Genomic DNA, 14,882 nt, shown 5'->3' with positions numbered 1-14,882 from the left:
TTTGCATTTTCACTTGCCTCCCTATTGCCAAAAGCAAAATGCTTAAATAATGACCAACAATTTTCCTCACTTAAGGAACCCAATAGAAAAGGTGAAGTTGTTTGCATGATTTTAGCAACTGAGGTATTGCGAGTCGTGGTCAATATTCTTACAACTTTAGCACTAAGAAGACCAACACGAAAGCTCTCCCACAAGTCTCTTTTTTCATTCCATACATCATCTAGCACAAGAAACAAGTCATGACCTCTTATCCTTTCCTTGAGAACATCTTGGAGTTTGCTTAGCTCGGAAGACTCATAAGGTTTTCCACTCAATGAGTCAACTATAACTTTGGTTAGCCGCACAAGATCAAAATCTTCAGATACAGATACCCAACATCTCTTGTTAAACAATTCATGAATTCTAGAGTCATTGTAAACAAGTTGCGCAAGCATGGTCTTGCCAAACCCACCCATTCCAACAATGGGAAGAACTATAAAATCAAGATCATTCGAAGGGTCCAACATGCCAATGATCTTCTCCTTCTCCTCCTCCCTACCAAAAATAGCCCCCTCATCCACATGAGAGCTGGTCGGCGGTCGGATTTGGGGACCAACCAGTCGGGTCCCATCCTCCTCCCTCAAATGAAGATCCTTACGAGCATTTGAAATCTCTTGAAACCTCTCCATTATACTCTTGATCTTCTCAGCCATACCATCTGGAACCAAAGCCTTGGACAAAGTAAATGAATAAGAAGCAAGGGAGGATGATGTCATCATCTCAGCAAATTTTCTTTTAGTCCCTATAGAATTGTATATCAAAATTTCTCTTAGTGATCTCTATCTTTTTCTCAAAAAAAAAAAAAATTATTAATTTCTTAGAAATCCCTTGAGAAGTCAAGAAAAATTAACACAAGGGTTAGCCCAAGGACATCTTTTACTTGGCATTAATTATTTTTGTATGAAGGGCATAAGGGTCAAAGTCCCATATCTATAATCTTTTATAGGCAATGAGGATTCCCAAATGTGCAGGGGTGGTGAAAACGGAGAGGATAGTGGGTAAACCATATCCATATCCCTTTTTTAGTTTTCCGGATATAGATTCTGATCAAATATTAAACGGATATGGATACGAATACGGATCAGATATTTATTAAAAAATAGGGAAAATGAGTTATTTGCCACTCCAAAACCTTCAAATTGTAAAAATATCTTCCCGAAATTTGAAATTGTAAAAATGCCACTTCAAACTTCCTTAATTTATAATTTTGCCACTCCAAATAATTAATGACTAAAATGCCCTCCCTTCTTCTTCTCCTGCCATAGCATTTTTCAATTGTTGATTCTTTGTGGAACAGCGCCCCAGCGTCAGCTAGTACGTGCCCACGGGTTAGTTGATAAATCAAATCCAATTTTGTATTTGATTTTTCAGTTTTAAAAACGTTTAATTTCTGTTGTTTAGGGCCCGGCTTCTTCAGATTTTTCAAAATTTTAGTTTGTTAGTGGGGATTTGCCTATTGGGTTTATCTGAACAAAGACTGTATCTTGCTGTGGGGACACTTGGAACTTAAAAATGGGTTTCAATTCACAACTGCTGACATCCTGTTTTCTCAAGAAATTTTGCTCGTTAATTCACTAAATTAGGTTTTGAATGATACTGATTTCTTTGCTTCTACATACATAGTTTACTAAGTACTCCAATTTTAACTAGGCTAGCCAAGAGAATTATTGATGCTCTCATGTCTCTCAACTTTGATGACTAGCCATACTCTGCAGGATCGATGAATTGACCAGCCATTCTTCTATGTCTTAGCAAGTGATGTAAGCATATCTTTCAATTTATATATAAAAGTTCAAAAGAAAAAAAAAAAAATTATTAGAACTGGTACCGGTGCTGTTGGTAGTATTCTAGTGCAGATTTGCAGCTAGCTTGTTCTGGTATAGCTTAGCCCAAGAAAGGACAGAACCAAAGGCACATATATACTGTTTTCATGTCCTCACATCTGTTTAAATAATGCCATGGCACAACTTACCATTTTAGGATCAGAATTTCATTTTCAGATTAAATTAGGACATCAGGTTTTAGTTCATCAGCTAGTTTATCTTCGGAGTCAAAAAGTTTGAATTGAAATTGGAAAGTAAGAGTAGTATACCCCTCTCCCTATGGTAGGCCTCAATAGCAGCATCTCCGCTTTCCACGATGGATCTGAGCACCTCATAGTGGAAATCATCGAGCAAATCCTCTGCTTGGTAGGCCACACCTCTCAGTTCTGCCAGCCACAGCCGAACAGATCTGTCGTGAATTTCCCTCTCTTCAGCATCCTGTTGACCTGCTTCTATCCTTGCAATCATCCGACTCAGCTTCTCCAAATCCTCTCTAACACTTTCGACTGGATCGTGCGGGTGCAAAGTGGAAGGGGTACCACGAATGGCGTGGAGGAGCTTAGTAGAAAGGGATTGGATGGAAGAAAACAGTCCAGACGCCATTAAATTTAATTGAAAAGGATTTATTTTCAGTTTCAATCTCTCGCTGGCAGGTTGCTACAGACTTGTGGAAGTTCACTTTCACTTCTTCTACGAAGTTTCCGAATATTCACTGTGTGTGGCACACTCCGCACAAATTACCATGCTGCAGGTCGAGGACAGTATTAATTTCTCTTGCCACAACAAAAACAAATCCCCGCCCATATGACACGACCACATGGCAACTTGAACGGTTTGGTGAACGGAACCCAATCGAAAAAAGAAAAAAGAAAAAGGATGTATGATAGAATACGACACCTGTGACCTGTGTTTGGCAATATGGCATTAAAAAATGCTACAAAAAGAATCAAATGAGTTACGTAATATATTTTGCAGTGGGTTTATTCACTGTGGCACATACACTCCACACAGGAAACCATGCTGCAGGTTGGGGCAGCTATTATTTATCCTTTTTTTTTCACTTCTTAGTAATTTCTCTTGCCACACCAAACCAAGTCCCCGCCCATATGGCACGACCACATGGTAACTTGAACGGAACCCAATCGAAATAATAAAAAAAACGATGTATGATAGAATACGACACTTGTGCCTGGGAAACAATGCTACAAAAATAATCAAATGATTTATGTAATATTTTTTGGCATATGATATGTCAACATGGTCTTAGATAAAAAGCATTATATATATATATATATATATGTCATCGATGACGATGAGGATGCGAGTTGCATATCCCGTCACGTATTAATTAATGATGTTACATATATATAAAAGAATAATTATTAGAGTTTTCGCATTCAAGTATTTTTAAAATTCTCACACCAACTTTCTTCTAATAATGTACAATAATCTTCATTAATTATATGATCCATCTTTTTCAATTCTCGCATTCATTTCCGCATCATCCTTCATAGATATAAATATTTGAAAGATAATATATTAATATTATGATCATTTCTTTTCCAGCCCCAATTTATTAATCTCTCCTCCTTATTAAGGAGCTTAATGTCTAGATCATGCAAGGATTCTGATTTACTGTTTTTTTGGTGAAATGATGCTCAGCCATTGAATTTTCAAATTACACATAAACCAATTTTCCAAATTATGCACTTCAACACTTAAGCATGCACTGCTCGCGCCACATATGATCCCTAAAAAAGTTTCTCTTCCTTCCGCTCCATCTCTTCACCCCGTTCTCTTCCTTCCGCTCTGTCTCTTCACCACGCTCCGCTCCGTCTCTTCACCCCTCTTGCCTCCTCTCACTTCCACGCTCCTTCTCCCTCTGATTTCCAACCCCACTCGGTCTATCTCTCTCTTCGTTGCTTCTTGGAGAAGGGAATGGAGGAGGCCGCTCGTATTGAATTTGAATTGATGCGGATCTTGTCCATGGCAGAGAAGGGTACAGTTTGGGGCGCCTATCTCTTCTCCTTGAGTATTTGTACCTCTTTCTCTCTCTCGTTTTGGGTTTGCTTGCTTGCTTGTTGTTTATTTGTGCTCATGTGCTGAGATTTTTGCCCTATTCCCCTCTATTTTCTGGTTTTCATTGATTGAGAGAAAGAGATCGAAGCTTTAAAGCTTTCGATTGTGATTCTTGATCGAGGCCCTTGCTGTCCTGGTGATTGGTTGTTGCCATTCTGGTGTTAGTTGTTGCCGTTCTGATGCTGGCTTTGTGTTGTTCTGGTGCTCGATTTTCTGACGACCATTTTGTTGTTCTCTTCGGTGCTAGCTCTAATCGAGTAATTCTTAGCACCTTACCTATTTTGTCACTTGTTTAGGTTGTTGATTTTCCCTACAAGTCGAGGTGCTGATAAATTCGGGGTTGAGCTGTGCTTGTTCGTTTTTCTGTGCTGTTGCCCTGGCTGGGTTTTCTTTGCTCTGTTCTGGTTCTATTTGCTTGGACCTGCGCCTTGTTCTGTTTTGCTGGCTGTGTGCTTTGCCTCTGACCTGTTGCCTTGTTTTCTGTTTTTCTGGTCTTGCTTGTGCTTGGCTGTGTTGCTGTTGTGTTGACTTGGGAAGTGCTGGTATTGTGCTGATTTTGTGTGTATACCAACCTTTGAACTGATAAGGACCATTTTGCGAAATGTTAAAAGTTTAGGGGTTGTTATGCAAATTATCCATAGATGGTGTAAATAATTTAAGTGAAGGGGGCAAATTGTAAATTGGTGAAATTTATATATATGGCCGGCCATATGTATGTATTTATGTGAATGGGCTTTGAATTGGAAATTGATAAGTCAAATAGGCCGAAAGGTATAAAAGAATTGACGAATTAAATGATGACTTTTAAAATTTAGGTTTTGATAATGTAACCGAATAAAACCAGATGCTTATGTAAACTAAAATTTAAATCAGGAAATGATTATACCGTCCAGGGTCTTGATGCCTCGATGATAGCTCATAACATAATTTGAGCAGATACTAAAATAACCCGATTGGACACCTGTATGATCCCGAAACAAACCAAACTAAAATATCCAACACATTAAATAAAATAAAAGTTTAATAAATAAGTTTTAATTAAAACTTTTAAACTTTTTGAAATTTTTATAAAAAAACTTCGTTGCTAATTAATAAAGGACAATTAATTAGCAACGAAAAGTATTGTTTTATACTTAGATTCGAAATGTCGAGATAAACGTAAAATTAGAGTAGTTATAAAATATCGAATTGTGTGACTTAGTTAGAAATAATTAAAAACACGTAAAATGGATAAACAATTCATTTTTAAAATTTTATAAATAAATTATGTATATAAATTATAAAGTAACTAAAATATATTAAACTAACAATATATTTTAGTAATAATTGCACAATTTACATATTTTAGTAAAATAATAGCATTAGGAAATTTTAATAATAAGTTAACCTTCGAAACCGCATTTCGACCGATTTAAAATAATTAGAGTTAAGTTAAAATAAATCAAATAGGTAAGTAATTATGATCTATTAATAGGTAAGACACGTTTAAAATTTCCGTAACTAACGAAAAATTATTTTTGCGAATATTTCGATATTTGAATTTTTACAAGCAATCTATGTTGCATGGATACGGATATGGGTATTGTATTAGATACGATACGGATACGGCGATACGGTAATTTTAAAAAATTTTGGATACGATACACCTATTAAATATATTATTTTTATTATATTATTAATTTAATACTTATTAAATTTCAAAAATCTCGGACGGGAGACTATACAATAAAGAAGTAATGTTAAATATTATACTAACTGGTTTCTAACATCAACCCGGAGTCGTTGCAGTGGTAATGATGGTTGGTGCTACATAGAAGGGGGCGGGTTCGATTCCCGCATGGACCAAAAAAAAATTGATTTTTAGCTCTTGGTGTATCGCGGTTCATTGGTTGACCGGTGCATGCACGGTCCACAAGTTTGGTTCTGGTGCACTTTGCCTGTATCCTGCAGCGTATCATATGCCACGTAAGTCGATATGCTAGCTGGCGTATCCGTATCCGATACGCGTGTGATATGAACGGATACGGGGCCTAAACTGGCGTATCGGGGTAACATAGCAAGCAATATATCTTCAAATTAAATTATTTTATGATTAAATTAGATTAATTTAGATCAAGGTGAATGATCAATATATGACGAACTGATAAATTAAGATTAATGCTAAGTTCCTTGATTAAAACAGTTTGTTTACTATGTTCAGACTCAACATGCCGTGAGGTTCTACCAAATGTGGTGTCAACGTATTGCAATTACTGACTTCAGTAGCTTTTAGGTTGTTTGTTTTGTTTTAGCTTTGTATGTTTATGGTTTTTATTAGAGAATGCTATATTTTTTTCTTCCTATATTCAATTCAAAAATAATATCTTTGGTTTACATTTAGCGATATTTTTTTTCTCTATTTTTTATGATAAAAAATACTTTAGTAAATTAGATTTTCTACTACATAATTTGCTACCGTTGCTGTGCACGGGCACGATTACTAGTATTTTGAATATGGAGTTGTTTAAAATTTAAACCTGTAACTTGTAACTATCGGTCGCATAAACAAGTTAAAAATCGTTCATGTGATTAAGTAAATCTATCTACTTAAAGTTATTGACAGAATCAAGAACTTATGAATATAAATAAATAAAGTACAACAAATTAAATAGATAGAGTTAGAGAAAGTGACACATGAGTTGATACAGAGTTCGACCAACAGAGGGACCTATGTCCCCGGGGAAACACAACCAAAACGAGGCGTGCCTTTCTATTACCCAATACAAAAAGGAATCCAAGTTGTGACCGGCGAGACAACACTCCAACTGTCCATAGAAACAAACATATGAGCATTACAGGCTCAAAGAGAGAAGTGAGCAACTACGACTCATAAATAAGCATAACAGCTTGAAATAAGCGAGCAACAAAAGTTCTAAGTCCAGACAATCACTAACTTCACTATAATCTCACAATGATCAATTTAGGTGAAGTATATTTGAGGTTGCTAGAAATATAATTGAAGTTTTGGTACAAGCAACAATGGACTAGGATAAACCTCTCAAAGGATTTCAAAAGTGTAAGTTTTTTAGGGTGTTTTCTGTAACCTCATACAAATGACATAACCCACTATTTATAATGGGGCTCAAGGGGTTTGCTAACGGCTCTATGTAGATCCAAAGATCTACATGATAAAAGATTAGCCTATTTTTCTTGTGCCTAGTTTCCAGTATTGACCAGGTCCGGTTATTTGAATTTTGAATTGGACTTCTAGCCATGCAACGGCTAGACTCAGGTGGCTAAAATCTCATATCTACTTTACCATACTTTTGGATATAAATTAAAATTGATAAAATAAAATGGTAAAATGTGATCTTCATAATCTTCATCATCTCGATCTCTATTTGAATTTGGAATCCTCCTTCAGATAATTTGTATCAAATGATTCCTTATGCCTCGAGGAGATCATGTATCTGATTATCTTGTACAACTTGTCATGTCAACTTGTACTGATATGTATCTTTGACTTACTTTGACATTCCACGACTCTCATTCTTACTCTGTTCTATCTCCAAGCTAGTTATGGCTCTTCTCCTCATTCTTCTCCTTATTCTTCATTGGTCCTCCAAGGTTGTTCTGGCTCTCCACCTTATTTCACGACCCTCCATCTTACTCCGTTGTATCTCCAGGATTGTTATGGCTTTTTTCCCCATTTCAAAACTCTCCTTCTTACTTCATTCAACAGCCAGGGTTGTTCTCGCTCTCCTCAGCCTTCCATGACTCTCCTTCTTACTCCGTTATATCTCCAAGATTGTTACGACTCTTGTCCTCATTCTAAAATTCTCTTTCTTTCTTTGTTCACTCCGTTTGTGACTGGGTAGAAATTAGTTTTGGAAAAAAATCAATCACATGCGGTTTAGGCTGAACCACACACGATCGGGTCGGCTGATTTGCTTGTACCAGTGATACTGGAGGGTACCAGTCGAGAGATGCACAACCTAAGGAACCCCAAAATCGACAGAAAACCCTACTCTTTAGTTTTTAGATTTGGAAGCTTAAGAGTTTACCATTTGGGTTTGAAGAAGAAGGTGTATAGTTGTAACGTTCGAATGCAGTGGCGAGAGAGGAAGAGAGCGACAGCAGTGGCAGCTTGGCAAAGGGAGAAGAGGAAGAAGAGAAAATGGGTACTTGTATGGATATAGGTTTTGAAATGGTGCAACGAAACTACGCGTGAATTCAAAGGGTCAAAAACTCATATCGAGTATGTCAATGAGTTTTAATCGTGTGCGGATCGCTGGGAACCATATGCGATCCAATTCCAAGATCCAAGTTCCAATATGGGATTCATTTGCAACAGGGCCAATCACATGCGAACGAGGGCTCATCCATGTGCGATTGGCTAAGTCGCATGCGGTTGGTAGGAGATTTGCATGCGGCTGGAAAATAAACACAATTATCATTTCATCTTTGTTCTAATTCTTTCTTCTTACTTATGGTTAACTCCATTCTCCCCAATTCGACTGTAAGTTTCATGAGTTGTTCTTAAGTTGGACTCGACTAAAAACTAAAAACTAGAAAAATTCTAAATTTAAAAGTTGTCCTTGGGTTGCCTCCCAAGCAGCACTTCTTTCAAGTGATTACCTTGACTATATCGAGGATCATCTTATATCGGGTGGTTTAAGTGAGATGCCCATGAGTTTGGCTGTATATGTATCCCTTGAGGGACTATATTTCAAATGATAACTTACATTAGCTTTTGATAACGTCAACTTATATAGCGAAAATCACTACTTTTAAATACAAAATATGGCAAAAAAGCGTATGCAAAGTACCCATTTTCCTGAATTATTCACCGTAAATGTGTTTTTAGGCTATTTTGACAGGTTTTGGAGAAAGTTACGTATTTAGGCCAAAAACATATGTCATATTTAGGCCAATTCTGAAGGAAGCGTCAAAATAGGGAATCACATGGAGTATGCAACACCTTACACGAAGTGCACAACATGCAACATGGTGAAAACATAGAAAATTCGGCTAAGTCATGTGTCGTGAACTGGAGTAGGATGTATGTGAGCTCAGCGCCTAGGCTGCACGGGCACACGGATTAGATCCGTGGACTAACTTGGTTGGATTAAATCTTGCTATGATTGGAAGTTTGTAATAGGCGCGCTATTTATGGCATGAGAGGCTAATAATAGCCACGAAATGCTAAAGATAGCCTCCATGATCTCCATGGTTACATCCTCAAGGAATACTATATAAACCCCTCATGTATTAGGATTTAGTGTTCATGTTTTAGTTGTGTAAGTCTAGAAATTAAAGTAGAATAGTGTACATAAATTCTGGAGTTGGAGAAGAAAAAGCGCTTGAAGTCCAAGGCGGGAGAAGAAGGCGTCATCTAAGGAAGAAGGGTCTTCAGTCTTCAAGGGTTGTTGTTATGTCTTTCTTATTTTATTCATTTTATTTTGTCCTGGCTTTGAGTAGCTAATCTTCTCTTCTCTAGGGTTTGGATATATTGAATTATATATTTTTTTATATATATTTTTTTTCTATTATGTCTATTTTAGATTTCGTTATTCTTTTAATGTTATTGAAATATACCATTGCATACATAGTTTTGTCTACTATATGCCAATATCCTCCACATAACAATAGGTGTAAGGTTATCATATATGGTGTTGGATTTTGGGAGCCCTCGACTTATTTGTTTGACTAGATTTGCAAAACATACATAAATTGCATTTAACAGTTTATGTTCCAATGAAGGCCAAGACTTTAGAATCAACATCTACTCTTCACAAGCTTTCCAAAAAGTGGTTATATGCCAAAATCAGACACTCGAGCGCCAAGATACGCCTGTTTGAAGAGTACTGAAATTCCAGAACAGTTGAGGACCGTTCCAAGGACAGTTATAACGATAAAAATACATCCCAGGATAGTCGGTGACGCATAAAATACCTTTTAGCATCACCGAATGCTAAGCAAGTCAGAGCCTGACCGTTGCAACGCTACCCGAACCGTCACAACGCTAGAATTTTGTCATCCTGTGCACCTTTTATATTTTGGCCACCGTTTGGTCATATGATTCCGATTTGAGTGGATCAAAGCTTGAAATTCTCAGGAGACCAAGATCTACAACTTCTATGTACTAACCTTGTTCAGAATATGAACAGATGGATCGATATAAGCCTTGGAAGACAGACATCAGATATGGAAACAAGAATAAACCTAGATTTGCTTCTCTCCCTTTATATAGAAGCCAAAGCTAGATTTCTAAGGTGTGCTCCAACCGTCAAACTTCATCTCCTCTATTCACAAGAGAGCCACCATGGTTGCTTGACCTTAAACTTCAATACTCATTCAACAACCGAAGATCTTCTCCACCTTACTCAATCAACTTCAACAACTCGAGTGAATGTGTATACAACATGCTTACCAAAGAAACTAATATCAATCTCTTCAAAAGCTGTGGTATCGTTGAATGTGGCGACCATATGCCTATTCTCCCGACCTCTAATTGGAAATCTGTCTTCCCTGGGACCAGGTAGTACATCTACATCACCATTTGATAAAGTAATCAGAATCCCAAGCCCCTTCAAAATCATCCCTCGTGTTCATTTCCTTTTCTAGTATGGCATCAATCCCATCAGCATCAATCTCTGTATCATTTCGATTAACGGTACTGACTCTGATATAGATGGAAATCTAGGGATCACGGGTTCATGTTGGGGTGGTGGTGTTGGTACCTCTTCAGTAAAATCAGGGGAATAATGATCAGTATAATTAGGTACGTAATTGTCATAAATAGGTGGTACATAACTAGAGTTGTGGTACCCTTGGTTTTCATAACCCGAGTTGTGGTACCCTTGGTTTTCATAACCTAAGTTGTGGTACTCCTAGTTTTCATACCTCTAATTGTCATAACCTGAATTTATCCTAAAAGGTCACAGGCTGACGCAGAACCCTCCTGGAATATAAGTCCATTATCGGGATATTCATCGACTCAAATTGATTGTACACACTTCTCCACAACCCGTTATCTATTATAGGATACCTCATAAAGAAATGTCTATTACCCCCTGATAAGCCGAAATTGTATCTATTGAAACCTAGGGTTTGTTATGTAAATTAAGCCAAGTTTTGATTAAATTAGGTTTGATTGGGTTAGAAATGTCCAAAAGTTCAAGTTACTGCCCTAGTTATGTTTATTTTATAGGTAATCAAGTGTTTGGAGCTTAACGAAGCAAAACGGGTGAGTTAGCACGAAGATTGGAGCTTCTGCCAACATTCATTGCGGCCCGCAACCAAACAAGTCAGAGTTTTCATTTCTGCACCTTTATTGCGGCCCGTAGGAGCTTTATTGCGGCCCGGAAGGACCTTTATTGCGGCCCGCAAGGACTTTTATTGCGGACCGCAATGAGTCTTCAGTTTTTTTTCTGCGCAGTCTGTTAACTTCCTCCATGCACTGCGGCCCGCAATAAGGCAGTTCAGAGCCCGAATTTGCTATTTTTGGTTGGTTATTTCTAGGTTTTTGAGTTGGGTATAAATAGGGACCTGTAGAACAGATTGAGAACGTTTTCTTAGGCAGAATTTTTTGGTTTTAACAAGGAAGAGGAAGGAAAAGCAAGAAGAGAGAGAAGAAGGAAGAAGAGATCATTGATCAATCGATTTTATTATTTTCTTTCCTTTGGAACTCTTTTATTCTTTTGATTTCATTTGTGTCTTAGTCATGGCTGGCTAAGGGCTTTTCTAGGGTTGATTAGGGCTGTACTTGAAGCTTTTGTTATGATTTAGTTGGTTTTATTTTATATATTATTGTTCTTTGTTATGATCCATTATTTATTTTAATTGATTGTGAGGACTTAATCGAAATTGCATGAAACCCTAGGATTTGGTATTTACAATTGAGAAATTAAATATTAGGTCTAGACCATAAGGAATAGGGTATTTGATAGGCTAAGTACCGAGAGGTGACGTTTGTCTTATACGGGCTTAACCTAATAGTTTAGAAAATTGTGTCAAGTACCGAGAGGTGAAAAATAGTTTTCTAGATCAATTGGGACAGTAAGAACTTAATGACTTTAGATTAGAGTAGCTAAGTACCGAGAGGTGGCGTTTATTCTAATTTAAAGATGGTATTAATATAGAGATATCACTTTGTACCTACAACACCCAACTGTGCCTTCATAACTAAAAGAACAAATTTAATAAACCAATTAGTCATAACACTAGTGGATAGGAACCCTAAGAAACCCTAATTTCTCATACTTGTTAAAAACTCAGATTTTGCTTTAAGACTTCAGTTTAATTAATTTTAATTGAAACCAAACCAACCTTTGAACAAACAAAAACCTTTTTATTTTTTTTACTAAATTAAATTGTTAGGTTAGATTTGATATTCCAACTTGTCCCTGTGGAGACGATCCCTAAGTACTACTCGACAAGGTTGTACACTTGCAACTGAATTGAGCGTAAATTAGGATTTATTACTTGTATTGTAATAATTTCACATCACCCCCCCCCCCCCACACACACACATCCCTTTGTGTGTCAATCCATGTAACCAATTATATGTCATACTTGTTGGGATTTATACCAATCTTTTCATATATTTTTTTCTTAAGTTCTAAAAATGTGGTACTTTCATTAACCTCGAAGTCAAAGGTAGCATATTTCGTGTATTGTGTGTCCTCTGCATCCCAAGTTAGCTTACCGCCCACATACATTGCAATTAACATTTTTTCCATGACAAACTACATTTAAAAAGTAATTAAATAACAATTACAAAACAATCAGTTGATTCTAAATAACAATTCTTAACAATTTAAAAAGTAATTAAAAAGTAATTAATGAGTAATTGAAGAGTAATTAAAGGATAATTAAAAAGTAATTAAAAAATGTCTAGAGCCACAAAAAAAATTATCCGAAATCACCTTTTTCTTCTTCTCTTTCTCTTTCTCTTTCTCTTTTCCTTTGTTCTAATGTTGGAATGAATTTTGAATGGGCAGGAGAGGAAAAACCAATTTATAGTGGTTTTATAGCTGCTGCCCCACTAGGGGTGGCCAGTTTTGATAGGTGACTGCCCCAATGGGGGCGATCTGGTAGGAAGAGTGGACTGCCCGCCATAGGGGCGGTTAGGGCATTTAAAAAATAACAAAGGGCATATTTGTTAATTTCAATATTTTTTAGGGTATTAATAAAAAAATCAGCTTTTTGAGTGGGGCATAATTTGAATTTTTACATTCCCTACATTATTTGAAAAGCTTATCTTAGCACGGAGTGGTCCGTAATTTACATTTTTTGAAATTTTTATGTTCCCTGAGATTATGTTAATTCCGTAATCTATATTCATACTTAAATTAAACAAATTTGAGTGAGTCTATGCTACTTTGCATAGTACGGATTGGTCCGCAATATGAATGAATATTTTTATTTTCAAAATTTTAACAATCGATCCGAATCACTCAATATAATTCCCATATAAAACTGAAATTTATATTTTTTAGAATTTATTACTATTTTTTAAAATAGATAGAAAATCACAGTTTTTGGATGGTTCAAAATTTTTAGATCAAGTGATTTTCTACCTAAATTGTTGTTAATTCACAATTGAAAATCACTTTAACTGTTCAATACTTGTTAATTCAGAATTGTAAATTAATTACCAAAGGAACTGACGCAAGGGCCCTACCTGTCGGAGTCAGCGCGTTTCTTTTGCTTCGATATTTAGGTAAGAGTGGTGTACATGAACCATTTATGGAAGGGTATGAGGTTTCTTGTACTCCGTGAGCAAACAATTCAGAGAAGGGGACCGTTTCGCTAGCTAGCATCGAGTCCCTGTGCCTCTAAACACATGGGCCAACTTCGTCAGACACGGTGGAATTTGAATCTTAGCACTGGTCCCTTTTTGCTTTCTTCTCTAGTTTTGGTGCAGGCTGGAGATGTCTAGTTTTGCGCTCTGAGGCTCTGTCTAGCGGGTCCACACCGTCGGGCCCTGCGGAGGCTTGTATTTGAAGCGCTGCCGTTCCTTATCTCAACTCTGATTTATTCGGAATGGATATGTCCAGTCCAGCAACTCTGTTTCCCAGTTTAATGGGTCCCACTTGTCAGGCGGCTCTTTGAGCCTGCTTATGTTGGATACCCCACTTTTTGCACCCAAATTGATCTCCAATCTTTATAAAAGTCATATCTAATTAACCATTTATAGATTTTCAGCGTTCTTAATATAAAAATTCATAGTTTCTCCATCGGCTTCTCGTTTGGAGCTTGGTTTTATGAATGGAGTTGGGCCTCGCACCAATTTTTTTTCCTTTGGTGCCTTTCAAGAAGAGTTCGAATCGAGTGAAGTAACCCAATTTTTGGGTTTTAAATCGGGACTGTCTGATTCGATTCCGTGATAATATATCCGAAGTGGAGCGCACACATCCCGAGAGATGAATTCGAATCACGAAGCAATCTCGAACAACGAATTCAAATCGGACGGTCTCGATCCAAAATCTAAAGATTGGGTTACTTTAGGGGATCCGGACCCTTTCAAGAATGGAGATGAAGAGATATTTGATAAAAACCTTGAGAAAAATGAAATAGAAGAGACGGGTTTGTAAGTAGGTCAGTTATTCCTATATTAATTTTTCATTTACTTGGAATGTTTTTTTTTATTTAATTTTTTGAATGAAAGGTTTATATAGCCCAAAATTATATTACATTATTACTACTAAAAATTTAATTGCAAGGCTAGAAAACCCACTGACAACCATTCCTCAAAAAACCCTACTGGTATTAAAATGCCCTTTATTGGCTTCAGCTAGTGAATTTTAGGGTCGGTAACAAGGTCTCAGCTACCCAAATTTGCATATTAGCCAAGGCAACCAGCAAAACTCAAACCTAATTTTGTTCACAGGAACAGTAATTACTGGAAAGCTCGGATTGGTACCATAAAACACTGGTACACCACAATGTGAGGCA

This window comes from Carex rostrata, chromosome 5, assembly GCF_964058835.1.
Source record: "Carex rostrata chromosome 5, lpCarRost1.2, whole genome shotgun sequence".
NCBI classification, from domain to species: domain Eukaryota; kingdom Viridiplantae; phylum Streptophyta; class Magnoliopsida; order Poales; family Cyperaceae; genus Carex; species Carex rostrata.
The sequence above is the reverse complement of the archived record's forward strand: the minus strand, read 5'-3'. Positions refer to the sequence as shown.